The following is a 15,881-nucleotide window of genomic DNA, read 5'->3' as shown; positions in this document are numbered from 1 at the left end:
TCAGAACGGCCCTTTGGAAATACCCACACCCTCCCTCCACCTACGGGGTGGGATTTTAGTCGTTGTGAGGAGCAGAGTTGAGCATTAATAACCCGAGGTGCATTCACCTCTTGGCCCAAAGTTGGATTCTCTGAACAAACGTCGCTCTCTATATGTGTCCCCACACGCATTCGACGATTTGCCGTTGGGATTGCGAAGAGGTGGCCGAAGGGTGGCTAGGCACCAGCCAGTAGTGCCAATGGCCCTTGTGCCCCTCGCACTCAAACACCTCGAACGATTCATACGACGAAATTGTACATAGAACGGTATATTTCTACCCTTTGCTCTTCCACGTCCATTCTCGGGTGGAAACTTCAGCGGCCAACATGTAGACACGGGCCATCCCCCGCATATAGCGCCGAGGGACGCCCAGCAGCGCTTGGAATGGCATGCGAAATTTCGCGGCTAACCTACACCCAAAATGCGCTCCTGCATGTGTGGCCTGGACGCTCGGGCAAGTCAATATCCTGAGGTTTTGACTTGACGGAGGTATTTTTGTTATTCTTAAGTGGGGATGTAACTGAGGAGGGAGGGGAGGGAGTGATAAAAGTTATGGTTGTTGTTGGAAAATTTGAATGGAATGCTGTTGATTATTTTGAGATTAAATTTCCAGTCTCCAGGCAATGAATACATTTAAAAACTAATTCTTAATATCTCATTTCTCATGTGATGAGATGTTAGACAATTTTGAATGAGGATTCTTGAATTGTCATTTTATTAAAAATGCAGGATAATTTCACATGAGATATTCCATTGAGAAAAGTCAATTTAAATGAAAATTTTCATTCAACTATCAATTTTCTAAAGTCAATATTTGTTAGTACCGACTATGTTGATTACTCGGTCTGAAATTTCGTGAAATTTAATTGGTATCCCCCTAAGCAAAAATTCCATTAAAAATTTAATCTCAACTAGAATTTAAAAAAATCAAACTACACACGGAGTTTTAGACAATTTTTCCCTTTTAATTGCTATTCTCCAGTTACAACCAACGAATAACGTTTTTTTTTTCACGTATCGAGATCATTTTGCAAATATCATCATTGTTTTGAATGCATAAAAATCCGGATTCCGGAAAATCGGTTCATACGCATTCCATCACTCGGTTTCGGCAGCTTTTCGAATATCTCCCATTCCCCCAGTGAAATTTTCTAGTCTCCATGCCACATTCATTGTCACACTTCACCTCCACCCTTCCCTCTGCACCTCCATCATGTGGGTACACACAGGTCCCATTCGTCTGTTTCGTCTATTTCGTGTACAGAGGTGGAGAAAATGTGGACAAAGAGGGTAAAAAAAGAAATTTGGGTAGGCTGCATCCAACCTGCCATCGTTTGCCCTTCCCTCCACCCCCAGCCGACCAGTAGATGAAAAAAAAACTGAATTCAGTGCCAACGCGTTCAATGCATGTCGACAAATTTCTGGCATACGTGTGTATATAGATAGAGGGCCTGGAGTGCACTCGGATCAGGCTCATGCGGCGTCAGCGATAGATTATGAATTTACGAGACTGCTGCGAGGTGAATATATCGTGTGAACCTGTGGCGAAGTTTACTGTTTTCATGGACTTTTTCTCCGATATTTATTTACTTTATTTTTATCGAGCTCTTTTCCTAGGTATTCCGATGTGGTCTTCAATGGTCGTCTGACAGTTTTAAAAGATTTTCCCTGAATTTCTTTGAAAAATATTGAAAAACAGAAATTGGTTCACATAAATTCCGATATATTTTATATTTTTCGTTTCTTTTAAATCCTTTTTATTCTCTAATTCTTAACGAAATTCATTCGAAGAGTTTCGTTAGATCCACGTAAAATATACACCGATATATAATACGAAAAAAAGAGGAAATCAGTAGGAACATAAATATTGAATGGGACAGATTAGTTGTTTTACAATATTATTCGTGACGTGAATGCAGACCGGCTCAAGGGACGTGGCAATGGCACTTTTTTTATTGATTTCCAAATTCATTCGTTTATCTCTAGACGACCCCTCTTTGATATCCAAAGGAACTATTCATCTGATTTGAAAAAAAAACGCCCCCATGGAAATTTCATCAGGGGATATTTATGTCGTTTCCCCCATTTCATTTTTTTAATAAAAATATTTTTATGGATGTCTCTTTTGTGACGTGAAGACTGGCTCATTTGACATTATGAGATGCACAACATTTTTTTAGGTCAAATGGCGACTGGAGAATGGTGGGCTTGTTTGGTAATACTCTTGTTTGAAGGTGGAAAAATTCATGGAAAAAATAATTATAATGCTTTTGACGTGAGAACCTCTTTGTGGAGGGAGAAACAAACATGAAAAAATAGACCATCAAAGGGCAATTTCCCCTTGTGAATATTTTTTACGTGCTTCTGTCCTCTCTAAAAGACGAATGAAATTTAGAAAATAATATTGTTACGGTACGAATGAATTTTTATATTCATCTGTATCTTCATTTATTTGCGTTGAATACCAGAAATAGATCAGAATGACTGATCAGTAATAGAAGTTTTAATTAAGCAAATTATTTATCATTGTAACCGCCGATATTTCATAAATAGAATTACAGACAAGTTCGAATTTGAATAATTAACTTCGGTACAGAAAGTTCTTTTTGAAAAATCGATTTTAGTTAAAAACTTCACCATTCTCGATTGAAAGCATTTCACCGGCTTTAATTAACAGCTTTACATTAAAGCTCTCCAAAGGGCCGACGACCTTCGGGAAATAACAGTTCACCCGGTTCCAAAAACTTTTATTGGAAAAAGGTTCACACATTTGTTTGACGATTATTTTCTATGAAGAGTTTTTTATTAGTTCCCATCGAAACTGTTTCGTTACTTAACGAACAATCTAATAGCATTCTCCTGAAATTACCAGTTTCCTCAATTTTCCCATAAAATTATTGATTTACAATGAGGATATCTCTTGAAACTTCAGTAAAGCCAGCACTTCATCAAAATGTCTGAGAATTATATCGGCAATTTCAACCGAAAATCCTCAACAGTGTACCTCAAAGGAATACTTAACACCTGGTGAAGATAAATCATTAAAAAATGAGCGTTACGTCAGCCTCCGGGCACTCCTGAGAAGCGTTGAAATACCCTTAACAAGTATTGATTTGGCTGCCCCTATTTTTCGCCCACCGTGAGAAACCCCCCATAATCATTGAATTACCGTTGAAAAATAAACCTCAACCCATACTGGTGCCATTAACGCCCAGTGACAATTTCGATTTTCCGTTAGCAGCAACTAGTTAAGCGATATCTCTTCTCCGTCTTATCTCAACTCTCTCATTCGTTTCGGATTTCAGTGGAAGAGCTTTCTCGACCGTTGTCCGAGGGCACCCTCCCCATCCACCCCCCGGGGGCCCCTTCCCTCACCTCTAACGTCCGAATCGTCTTAGATTCGAGCGTCGTCTAGCTACGCCCCGGGAGATTTATATCCCCCTTTTAACAGCCTCTCCCAACCCATCTTCATCCGTATTTTTTTTTCACCTTCTCTCAGCTTCTATTTCTCTCTTCTCATTGTCCCAGCTTTTTTTTTCCCTCACTATGTAGACTCGGATCTCGTTGGCCACGCGCACGATGCGAAAACCGCACACGTACACGCCATTCACCACTGCATCGTCCGTCTGACAGATTGCGATTGACGCTACTTGGTCTCGTCGCTGCAACGCTACACTGGAAAATCCAATGCACGGATGATCAGAAATCCTTTTGAAAATAAATATACCTTCAAACGACGATTTCCGAATTTTCTATTTGAAAAAGGAAATTGCGCTTATTCCAATGCTCCGAGAAAGATTGTGTGTGTGTGGAAGAAAAATCTCTGCACAAAAAAAAAATCGTTTGTGATTTTGCAAAAAGATGAAAGTCTAAGGCTGAGAAAAATGCCTCTGGTTTCCAGCTCCATGATAAATCGAAAAACGTGAATTTTTGAAAATAGGTACTTTGTGTTTTCCTTCGAGAAGAGCGATATCTTTAATTTTGATAGTCGTAATTTTACTAATGGTAAAACTTTAGGAAATGTCATAATTATAAATTCAGATTTTGTTAAGGTTTGAAATTTCATGTACATCAGCAAAATTCTAGTGAACATTCTTCAATTGTTTTTTTTTATCGTGTTCAATTTGTAATTTTAATTTACCATGTAGTATGTACCAAGCTGTGAGAGATAATAGGATAGCCTTTACGTTGCTCATAAGTCTCGGCTCCACGGAATTTTTCACAGAATCTGGAATCCAATTTTTTGCCTCTCTCTTGTCCTAAAAAAAAATGGATAAAACGTTAAAAAGTGACAAGGAAAAACTGTTTAAAAAGACTTGGGGTCGTCTACGCACCTCAGGTTAACGTGAAACCTCTAAAAAAGCTACAAAAAACGAAAAATGGAGGGGAAATACTTCCGCGGAAAGAACGTAACTCACTTTATTACGCAATAACCGAAACAATTAATAATCCAGCATCATCTCGAAACAGATTTCGGTTCCCCCTTGCAAAAACCCATTCCCCCTTTTCATTTAACACCCTGTTCCGGCGATGGCCGCGTTGGCGCGCGCAATTTAACCACTTCCGCTCGATTCCACAGCTGGATTTCATCTCAGACGATTTCGCCCTCTCCCCCCCTCAACCCCACCGCTTCCGGCATTTATTCTTTCGTCTCCTCAAACTGACGCCCATTCGTCCATTCAGTATATATCAATATTTCCCTCAACCCCCACTTCGGTGGTGTAATCTAATCCAATGACAATTTTTTTTCCCCTGTTGTTCGTCGCCCTCTTCACCTTTCACTAGTCCGAGGATTAGTTGGAATATTCTTACATACGTCAAGCGATAAAGACGGAAACAGAAGACGGACAGCCCAAGAAAAATGGAAGACGAAAGATACACTACCAGAAATGTTCGGGAATTTTATGGAACATATGGTAGTAATTCTCATGAGAGTAATATTGAATCAGATTGAAGGACGAAATTCTGAGTACGATTCAAACTATATTGAATCTTGATAGAATTGATGAATTGAAATGACAATTAATATTCCATTATTTTAATATTAATAATTAGTAGTTCATTAATAATGCATGTTACGATTAGGAGTTTAGTGTGGTTCGCATACAAGAAAATCGTTGGGATGAACATGATAAAAAATTGAAGTAACACATGAACATCTCGAAACATTCATTATTTCTATAAACAAAATTAACCTTCTTTACCCCCAATCAATAATTCAAATGATAAACAATTGATAAAGCTCGGTACTCTCTTCAAATATTTTCCCCGAATAAGCGAGGTAATCAATATTTTCATTATTGTTTCAATTTCCTCATTGATGCATCAATAATGAAATATTTCAATATTGTTCACAAAGGATTTAATGGACTATGTATGGAATTTTCATGATTTTTAATAATTCTCATCATTACCCAGCTGAAACGAGCAATTTGATTGAATACTCGTGATATTAACTGATTTATTTTTGGAATAATTTCGTAGCCTTGCAGGCATGAGAATTATCCTCAACCAGAAGATTATTATTCAACTAATGGCGTACAATAGTAATCAACATTTGGATTATTCTGAATTACTGGGTCTATGAAATTTAGACATTCGGAAATTCAGGAAATGCCGAAGGATTTATTATCAATGTCTTGTACAGTATAGTAATAAAATCGTTTCGTATAACTGTACTGTTTGAAACAGATTTTTTCTTCCGTTAGGAACATCAATCCTGGGATATAATAAATGTTTTTTTCAATGTGGAAGTCCCAAGGAAACGATCCTTCAAAAAACTCCAATAAGCCTTACTCTCCATTTAAGGAGTAATTTTCCTACAACTCATGAACTATTTCACTGAACTATATCACTTGAGTATCAATCATTTAAAAATCAAGCCAAAACTTTCCATGAAATTTCAATTCTTCCACACCACCCCTATATTCCTTTAAAATATCCACTAAGCCAGTGCGCCACACGATTACCCGAATTTGTGGGGAGGGGAAATTTAAAAAGAAATTTCCCTCTAAGAGCTCTCTCTCCGTCACCTAAATACCGCCATAAACTTGAAGAACTGCCAATATTGTTCCTCATCCGATGTTGAAGTGTGCACAAGACCAACCTCCCCCCTTTCTCCATCAATCCACCCCAAAGTAACAAAGAGAAAAAGAATGGCCAGGAGGGTGCGAGCGTCACGACTCGTGAAGGTGTGTTTTGAAACCCTTCGAGCTTCAGGAAAAAAAATGCGTCTCTGGAATAACAAAACTCCCTCACGATCCGGCGAGGAGGGCCAAAGAAAACGTAAAGAAAAGCACGAAAACACACACCGACACATACATAACGAACGAGGGGTGGTGCCCAATGAAACACATAATGCGGGGGCTGCGGAGGGGTAGAACAACCGTTGTCATTACTCGTGGCCGTCATTGAGGGGACAAAATAGGAAAACAATGAAGGAGTTCTTTGAAGCAAAAGCACCGCGGGTGGGGGAGAAGAGAAAAAAAATAGGCAAGAGGGAGTATGAGAGGGGGTGAGGTAGAACCACGGGACAGGGGCATGTAGAGACGTGCCGCAGGGATGGAAGCTTTCTTCTCCCCGCTTGCAAAGCCCTATCGCAATTTGTTCGCCTGCAAGCTCTTCACCTTGTGCAAGCTCACTCCTGAGGTTCACAGGCTCACTCACACCCATCAAATTGTGATTTTCCTTACGTACAAGTGAGCTTTTTTTTCTTCACCCTCCCATTCTGCGCGGCCTCATCGCTGTAGCATCGAAATTCGTATGAGGTTGCGAGCTTACTCCAGCAAGAGCGAGTGCCAATCGCTGAATTTCTTCCGCTTCATCTGATTTTTCTAACATGAAAGCTCGAAAGACGAGAGGGGAAAATCAGATTCTTTAGCTCTATTTTTTCTAACCTCCTTGGGGATTGTTTAAGCCTCAGCTTATGACTATCCACTGAGAGTATTAATTCTAACGAAATCCGTGAGCCTCTAAAAGTGAAGTCCACTGTTTATAGAAAGTGTAATATTTGAATATTTCTCACCGTGAACTCAAAGACGAAACTAGATCTTGGTAAACAACAAAGTCCCTTACGTTTTATTCTCTTGGAATTTAATTTAATCCTACAAAACTAGTATAATAAGAGTGATAAATAATCCGAGTAAGCGTAATTGTTCGTTGACGAGTATCGCTCTGGCGATACACGCATTCTCCACCCCTAAACTTTTGCTACTATCATTAGTAAAAAAACGACACACTCATTAATTTCCAGTTTGCCATCCTTCATGCTTTCTGAGTGAATGCTTATATCGTGCTTCTCACTGAGTTTTTCAATTTCAAAGAAAATATGCATATTTTTTTTCACCTGCCAAACTTTTAACACAACTTTCATCTCCACTAGCGAGCTTGCATGCAGCGAGTAGCAATCACTGAGTTTCTTCCATTTCACCTAGTTGTGATAATGCGACAGCTCAAGGGGGTAGTAAGAAAAAATACCAGAAATGTTTTTTCCTCCCCGAGCTTTCACAACCCTCATCACGAGAAAAAGACCGCATACGCAGTAAATTCCAGCTGTCCATCCCTCGTTTATCCACACGAAAGCTCGGCCCATAAACCTTTTTCCCCGTTCTCCGGAATATCAAACTTGAATAGCACTCCTGCCGAACTTGCAAATTTTATGGAGAAGAATGGGTCATTTTTCCTCACTCCTACCTCTTAAGCTCCAACTTTTTTATACTTGCAAATTTTCAACGGAAGGGATAGTGAGTTTCTGAAAGAAAGCTTTCACCGAGACAGAGAGGGGAGTAGAGGTGGCTTTTTCCGCGTTGGGCTTGCAAGTTTCATCGAGAGTGACAATAAGTCCCAACAAGTAACTTCTCACCCCTTTTTGGTTGTTCATAATGTGAAAGCTCTCTCCAGTCACCTCTGTATCCCCTAGTTGGTTGAGCTTGCAAGCTTTATCGTAAGGGACAGCAAGACGTAGAATAGGGGTTTGAGTGAGTGGGAGGACAAGCCGCAGGAAACTGGGTGGGAGAGAGAGAGAGGGAACTTCCGGGGGCTACCACGAGCTTCTGTGACTTTTTTCCAACGTACAAAAGCATATATAATACCTCAACAGGGAAAATTAATACGCCTGCGCAGACTGTTGCCGCACGTTGTGCGCGGGGAAAATGAAATGGCTCTGCGAACCGACATCTAGATGGCGTTGTCTCGTGATAACTGTGTGTGTTTATGTGTGTATACCTCGCGCTATGGTAAGCGCACGAGTGCGGTGACGACGGGGCGAAGGGGAGAAAAGGAGGAGAGGAAATTGAGAATTGAGGAGAGGGGGTGAAAAAGAGCGAGAGAGAGAAGACAGGGTTGCCATGGGAGCTACCCGGCCGGGCAGCAGAGGAGCTCCAGTCTTGCCGCGGCGACTCGAGCGCGCTTCGGCTCTAGCTTTTAACCAATTTTTTCCATTCGCATCTCATACAATACGAGTCCAACAGCCCGTGTGTGATTTTTTAACATTATTTAATCTCGTGTTAACGTGTATGTGAGTGTGTGCGCGCGTGTGTGTTGTAAACATTTTTTTCTATCCTCATCAAGCGAAAAAACAAACATCTAGGAGATAAATTTTTTCACTGTTTGATAAATAAATCGTACGGACCTATCTCAACATCTGTGCGTTGTGAGTTTATGTAACAAAATTTCTAGACTTTCGTGAATGCACTGGCATTTGCGTGAATTATTTTGAAAAATCCATAGGCGATTGTCCTTGAAACGTCGTCCTTGCTTATTCAGTCAACCCACGCGTCTTCTCCTTTTACCCCCGCAGAATTGTTGAGACCAGGAATAGAGGAGTCCTTCAGTCTGCATGTCATCGTATTCATAACAAAATAAATAAACACCGGATAATCAAGAGTGCGGAAATTTTTAAAGAGGTGTGTATTATCAACCAGTGTATTTTCAATTCTTTACATCTTACCAATAGCAGAGCGGAAAAATTTTTTCAAGGTGATGGCTCGTGACTCAATGTGTTACTCACTCATGTATAAACCCTTAATGCCATGTGTATGGTAGATACAGCCCTTGAGGTACATCATTACTGCAACCACCAGCTCGTTTCTCCACTCTTACCGTCTTCTTCTACTATCGGGTATCACGCTCGAGGCGTCGAGACGTCCGTTGACGTCTCGCCATTCCAATCCACTCTTGTGTACTTCCTCCTCGTCCTTCCTCACTTCCTTCTCCGTTCACTATCTATTTTCTTTTTTTTTTTTATATCTTCTTCCAGTTCTGTCTACCCTTCACCACCTTCGACAGGAAATACAAAGGGTTGGTATAAGGAAAAACGGCCAAGGGTACCGTGATGCGGGTGGGTAGAGGGTGGGCGGGTGGTTAGGGGGAGAGGGAATTGAACGTAGTCGATTGCGCCAAAGCTTATGGCTTTGTGCCCATACAGTTTCAGCGGCTAAAGTCTAGTCCTTTCTTTCCTGTATTTCCGGTCGTTGGGAGCTCTTTCTCTCTCCATCGAGCTATTTTCTTTCATTCGGCTGGCCTTCCTCTATCAGCTCGAGTGTCCAGGTCGGGTTTTCAGGGAAAACAATAACAGTAAAGTTGATTACATTCGATGGCTCGCTGGGGGAACATTAAGGTTAATGGGTTTTATTCTTGGTCAAGTTATTTTAGAATTTCACAGGGATTATTTAATTTTGTTTTTAGGGCATTGGGGGGGAGGGAGTTGCATTGTTGAAGGGTATTGACATGCCGATGGAATTAGAGGAGTTATTCGACTGGGTTTTCAGGATTTTTATTTCCGAATTCATCGGAGCGTTTTTTCGATTGTATCAATTCGATCGCAAAAGGTTCAAGGTATTATGAAACATGAAAAAATGATGTTTTTGTGACTGTCTATATGCATGTGAGTGGTAATGCGAGCTTTTCGTGATGAATTTTCAGATATTTCAATATGAATACAGAAATATTTAGCAATAAAATCAAAAATTCTGGTTTTTGCGAGCTCTGATTAAAACTCACGGATGGGCATTTACAACCCCATGGATTTATTAATATCTGTGGTATGACGCTTTTTTAAATTGCATTTTTTTTCAATAACTCGAAATTCATCCTACCAAAATAATTTTTTTAATACTGGTAGCACCGGCCTCTATCGACCCAAAAAATATGTGAAGTTTCAGACGAAATTTGGAGATTTTAATGGGAGGAAAATCGTTGATAATATTTCAAATATCAAATCTAATTCCACTGAATTCTAATACTTCGGATTCTAAATACGTAAACGACCCCTCAAGCTACTTGAATGTTCAAATTAAAATTAATTAGCTCATCCCTAACAAGCTTTAAAACTCCATTCTCCTCAATTTTCAGTAGAAATGCCGCAATATAGTCAGACGGCATTCCAATCAACTAAATAAATTGCTCTTTCAATTCACAAGAAGAATGAGGTAAATCTCTTGAAAATCTTTATTGTTTAGATTCTTTATTTAGTTTTAATTTTCAATTATTATTATTATTTGAACAATGATTGGCATAATTTTTTAAATTATTCATTCGATCCGATCTTATTGATCGTCACCAATATTACCCTCCATATGTTTCAATTCAAATGGTGTAATTTTGTTTTTCATTTTCTATTGTCCATCTTTTTCATTGTTAAGGTTCTATCAAGGGTTTAGGGGCGATTCAGAATGTTTCACTGCGGAATTTGATGCATTTTGCAGTGACAATCAAGCTCGAGAGGCCGAGGTTATTAAATGCGATCGTTTCTAATAGTTACACGCACGTTAATGGGAGAATATGGACCTTTACATGCATGCATTATATCCATAAAGTTTTATTAATACAAGAGGATGTATATGACACTATTTCTCGGCCATCCTCGCGGATATTTAATGATGTTCATTTTCACTAGTTGGATAATGGATTTTTTTTCATTAATTTTTTTCGTATTTGTTCTCGTTTCCTCTGGTCGGTTTTTATAAACGTGAAATTAATTAACGCTAAACGCTTATGTTATTTTTGGAGTGCACTCTCAGCGATGAAGATTGGCTGGGATAGAAGAGAGGGTGGTGGGGAGAGCCTGCAACAACTCCACTGTGTCTCATTCTTATCTAACCCCTACCACCCCGGACTGTTGCTTTTGTTTTCGTCCCACTTTTCGAACTACTTCCGCCACTTGTCCCTATCCAATTATTTAAATTAATTAATGGATTTTCACTCTTTTTGTTGCTTTTGTTTGATGTGTCAAAGAGTTCTTCGGTCGTTGTGAGACGCTTTCTTTTTGGTTTGTTAGATCTTATTCTTGGGTAATTGTGGAACTCTCGACTGCTCGGCTTTACCATTTCGTTGCGAATTATTGAATTAGGAAAGACTATAGGGAAAACAATCAATAAAAAATTTGAAATTTACCTATAATTTTACCAAGAATAGCTAACGAATTTTCTTTGTTAAAAATAACTTTCCAAAGCGAAATCGTGAAAGTACAATTTGTTGATGTAAATGACCCAATTATAAAGCAGCAAGGAAAGACTCCGAGAAAATAGGCAAATAGGGCTCTTAACCCTCGCTACTCTCCGCCCCTATCATCACATTTAATCAAAGGATGATAATAATCTTCTCTGTACAAAATCACCCTCTTGACAATGCCCCTTCCATCTACTTATGTCCCTCAACCAGTTGCTGTCTCTCATTCTCACGATGTAACCACTTGCTGCATATATTTTTTTCTGAATGCTCTTGAATCGGGATGGATAAGAAGGCAGATGACGGGGTAAAGAGAGACGGAAGGGGATGATCGAGAGGATGGGAACGAAAACGAGTAGAACGTAGTCAACACGATGCAGGAATCGCTGTTTGAATTCCCCTGCGAAGTCAACGACAATTTAACCCCCCCTTCAACTTCTGCGGGACAATGTTTTTTTTTTGGTCGACAGACACATCCGCCTCTTTCACGTAGTTTTTATTTATTCGAGAGACTCATCGTGACACAAAAAATTAGCCAAGTTGGGGGGAAAATATGTGTCGAGAGTGAAATGACGAAGAATTACAGAGTGAGAACAAAGTTTGGGTTTTACAGAAATAAAAAAGTGCCGAATTCCAGGGAAATTCCAACAGCAATTGGAAGTTTTTTTTTTCAGTTGCTTCAGTAAAGTCCATTAAAGTTGATGCGTATGCTAGGGTATAGATCAAGACAAATGTCGTAATTTTGAGCAGTAAAAAATTTTATTAAAAAGTCTGTGTATTCGGAATTTATCATTCTGCCATAGATTCGGTTTCTGAAAGTTCGTTAAAAGTTTGGTTTCTTGAAGTCCTCATGAAACACAACCCTGAAATTCAGGAGAATCCATAATTCCTGATAAACCTATGCTTATTCATTAGCTCCGAGAGTGGAACTCAGATAGAATTGTTCAAATAGCTGGGAAATATCATAAATGTAATTACAACATTTTTCTATCAAGAATTAAATTCAGTCGAAATGAGACAGGACCTCTTCTGGAGAGCAAATAATTGTCTGGCAGAACTAATTGTTTTTCTGAGTGTTCGTATAAATTGAAACGTTCAATTAAAGAAAATATTTTTATTAAATCATAGTCAAACAGTTCGCTCCAGTAATTTCCTATGTATTTTTAATTAAACCTGATGTACGATTACTCAGACTGCTCTTCCGTAAACTTAACGCTCATCAAAACCAGAATTTCACTCTAATTATATTTTTATATTCACGTCAAGCCCGAGGCAGGCAACATTGTTTTTAATTTCTCATGATGAATGTTATCACAGTGACAATAATTCCCTCCTGAGGGGGAATGTCATTTTATTATGATGGGGAGCAACAGACGGTAGGGAAAAAAATAAATACGTAGAAATGGCTCGGAGAGAGGAGTGGAATTTCAGGGTTGAGACGAGTCTCTCGAAACAAGCTAAAACCCGTATCAGGGTGTATCGCCCACTTGTATGTGATCCTCTCTCTGTTCGTTCTACTTGTCTTAGAGTGAGACTACACATGATCCGATTGAGATTGATCTCGCGGCAGCACACGCCAGAGCTCTTTGAGGTCGACAAATTTCGTTAGCACACGGTGTGTGGGCTATCTTGCGTACAGCCATCGTGTTGCATTAGGGATCGCTAGTTGTAGAATTAGCCCTTTGACGTGGTCGCGATCGTCTATTCAAATATTAATTTACTTTGAGTTTTTGGGGGAGGAGAGTTTACGGTTGTTGTTGATCAATTATTTGACTGAAGTTGGGCCAACCGATTGATCTGGAGAATAGTTGGTTGAATTGTTGAGAAACGACTGTTTTGCAATTTGATGAAATTATATTGAAACGTGAAATTCGGGGGTTGATGGGCAATTATTTATTGAACAAGAAATTTATTCGCATGAACAATATTTATGTCACAAACAGACAGAATTGCATTGAAAGAAAAATGGAAAACTACTATGAAAATTTGAGATAGTTAAGAGGGGGAATGAGATACGTCAACTTGTTACTAAGTTTGTTGTACGAAAAATTTCTCTCCACGTGCGAAGTCTGTCGGATATTTTCAAGAATAAAATTTCTTGACAGTTTAGAAACTGTAATTCTCTGCCGTTCAAGAAGTCTACTGGGAATTCCAATGAATTCCGACTGGTAAATGACACTATAGAGTCATTATGAACCTCATTGCATTGATGACCAACACTTCCCGTAAATTTCCAATGATGGAGTCTCAGATAAACCCTCAAGGGGTTAATCTCGGTCTTTTCTAGTGAGTATCAACCTGTATCCCGCATAATTTGATATCGATCCCTCCTCTCTCCCTTCTCCGGCATTCTGATACCCCTCCCATCTTGGAAAATCCCAGTCATCACTTGGGGTTGCAAACGCGCGATTATCGTCAAAATTTCCCGATCCGATTTTACGGTGAATGTCACGATGTGGCGAATAATCGGGCAGAGAATTGCAGTTCGGTTGGATGAAATGAGACGTGACACTCCAGGGGATGAGGGCACAGGGGTTGAGGAAACTTAGGGATCTGCACGGAGAGAGGAATTCGGGGTAATACGACGCCGCAGGAAGTGTCTGACCCTCGGTGGGAAAAAAAATGTTCTCTTACTATCTCACTCTCTTTTTTATTTTATTTTCCCGTTGACTTCTGTTATCGCACCCCGGGATACTAGAGGGGATCGAGATTAGTATCGCTCACGCCCTGTAATGGGTCCACTCGGTGAGCTCAGTGTCGGTCTGATCATTCGTGAATCATTTGTCCTGGAAAATCGATTCGGAGACGTATGTGGGAGATCGGCTGACAGATTCCTCTCATTTCTCTTGCTTTTTTCGGGTTTCATTCAAATGTTTTCGGCATTTTGTGGGACTCGGAAATTGAATTTACTCGAGTCGAAGACAGGGATTCCAGTGTTTTTTTTTGGAGAAGAAAGTCAAGGAAAATGAATGCAAGAGAATAGGAAATGGAGACGAGAATTGACTCTCTGGTGTTTCATCAAATTGACATATTTAATGTAAATGTAGAATGTACCTCCCGACAGTCAAACATGCAAATTATTTACAATTTGCCGGGAGAGCCAGCATACGTTTTAGAAATGTTTACCCAGGGGTAGTTGTGTTTGTCATTTGGCGAAGTTGATTGAGAATAATTCGTAATTTTAAACCTCAATTTCAGTTTTAATCCCCACTTCGCACTCAATTGTAGATAATTGTCATTGGATAACGACGAAATCATTAGCCTTTACACAACATAGCTCAAAGAATCTAATGATTATCATAAATTCATTCCGCGTTTCTCCCCTAATGTCCACACCAGTAAATCAATTAACCCCAACCTAAAACGACGTTGATCAAATTTTACGTCGTGTTCTCTAAAACCCTGAGTGTGTAATAGCATTTTAACCCGAGGTACAACATTTTAAACAAAAAAAAAATGCCCTGTATCTTCGTTAAACGGGTAAATAGAGGGCTTGCTTTAACGCCAGCATCGGCTTTTCCTTGGGCTTAAACATTCCCTTCCTCTTCTCTCCTCTCGACCTTTAAACCCCCAACATTTTCCAGTGTCGCGCAACGCTCGTAATTTCATATCGTTTCCCTTAATACCGTTATGACCACTTACCCAGGGTCCACGGGTGTCGTACATACTAATTTACCTCCACAAAATCCATACTCACGGTAACGGGTAGCTGGGTGCGAGGGAAAGTGGTTAAACAAAACCTGAAGATAGAGAGGGAAAATAAAAAAATAGTTGGGATGAACTTTTTACCCCTCGAGTGGTCGAGTGCACGGAAAACGAAAGCGACTGGAAAAAAGAATGTAAAGTGATAATAGAGTAAAAAAGTAATGGGGGAGAGGAGAAAATTACAGATGGAGATGGGGAAAAATGAAAACACGGGAGAATATGCTGCCGACTTTTCCACTTCCCTTCGAAGAGGGTGAGAAAAAAAAATGAGAAACGGTGGCTTTTTCTTCTTCTCATTTTCTCTCTCTTCACTCCAGACTTTGTATTGTATTTTTCAAAGTTGCGTGCATGGGTTTCCCAGCCTCGTTATCGTCTGGGGGTCGCTGAAGGGCCGAGAGATGAAAAAGAGAGTGTAAAAGGGGCGCGTGAAGAAGAGTCATGGGGTGCAATGAGAGGGGGATAAAGTGAGGGAGGAAGAGAGGAAGGGCAGGGTGAGGATGAGGGTGACTCTGCGGTGGAGGTTTAAGGGTTGCAGTTGAAAATTGCAGTGCACGGGGTTTTTTTTCGCGGTGAGTGAGGGGCCAGTGGGGAGTGCCGAGAGGAAAGGCCTGTTGTGCAACATTGAAATCGCTTCCTGGGATGAGCTGGCGGAAGGGGAGTCGGGTCCTCAGGGAGGGATATACACACATTTG

At 40.0% G+C, this 15,881-nt stretch overlaps 1 protein-coding gene across 2 annotated transcripts in view; it reads left to right on the top strand.

Annotated features, from left to right (window-relative positions):
* Positions 1-15,881, top strand: part of LOC135170672 (dipeptidase 1-like) — a 137,476-nt gene that overhangs the window by 74,338 nt on the left and 47,257 nt on the right. Inside the window, exon 1 of one of the 2 annotated variants that reach the window (XM_064136702.1) lies at positions 7,896-8,942. The exons of the other annotated variant lie outside the window; for it this stretch is intronic. The gene's annotated coding sequence lies outside the window, so the exon portion shown is untranslated. Of the gene's footprint in view, positions 1-7,895; positions 8,943-15,881 lie in introns of those variants that run through there. 2 annotated transcript variants of the gene reach the window in all.

The sequence above is a fragment of the Diachasmimorpha longicaudata genome, chromosome 2 (assembly GCF_034640455.1).
Source record: "Diachasmimorpha longicaudata isolate KC_UGA_2023 chromosome 2, iyDiaLong2, whole genome shotgun sequence".
Classification (NCBI taxonomy): domain Eukaryota; kingdom Metazoa; phylum Arthropoda; class Insecta; order Hymenoptera; family Braconidae; genus Diachasmimorpha; species Diachasmimorpha longicaudata.
This window is presented reverse-complemented; position numbering and strand designations above follow the sequence as displayed.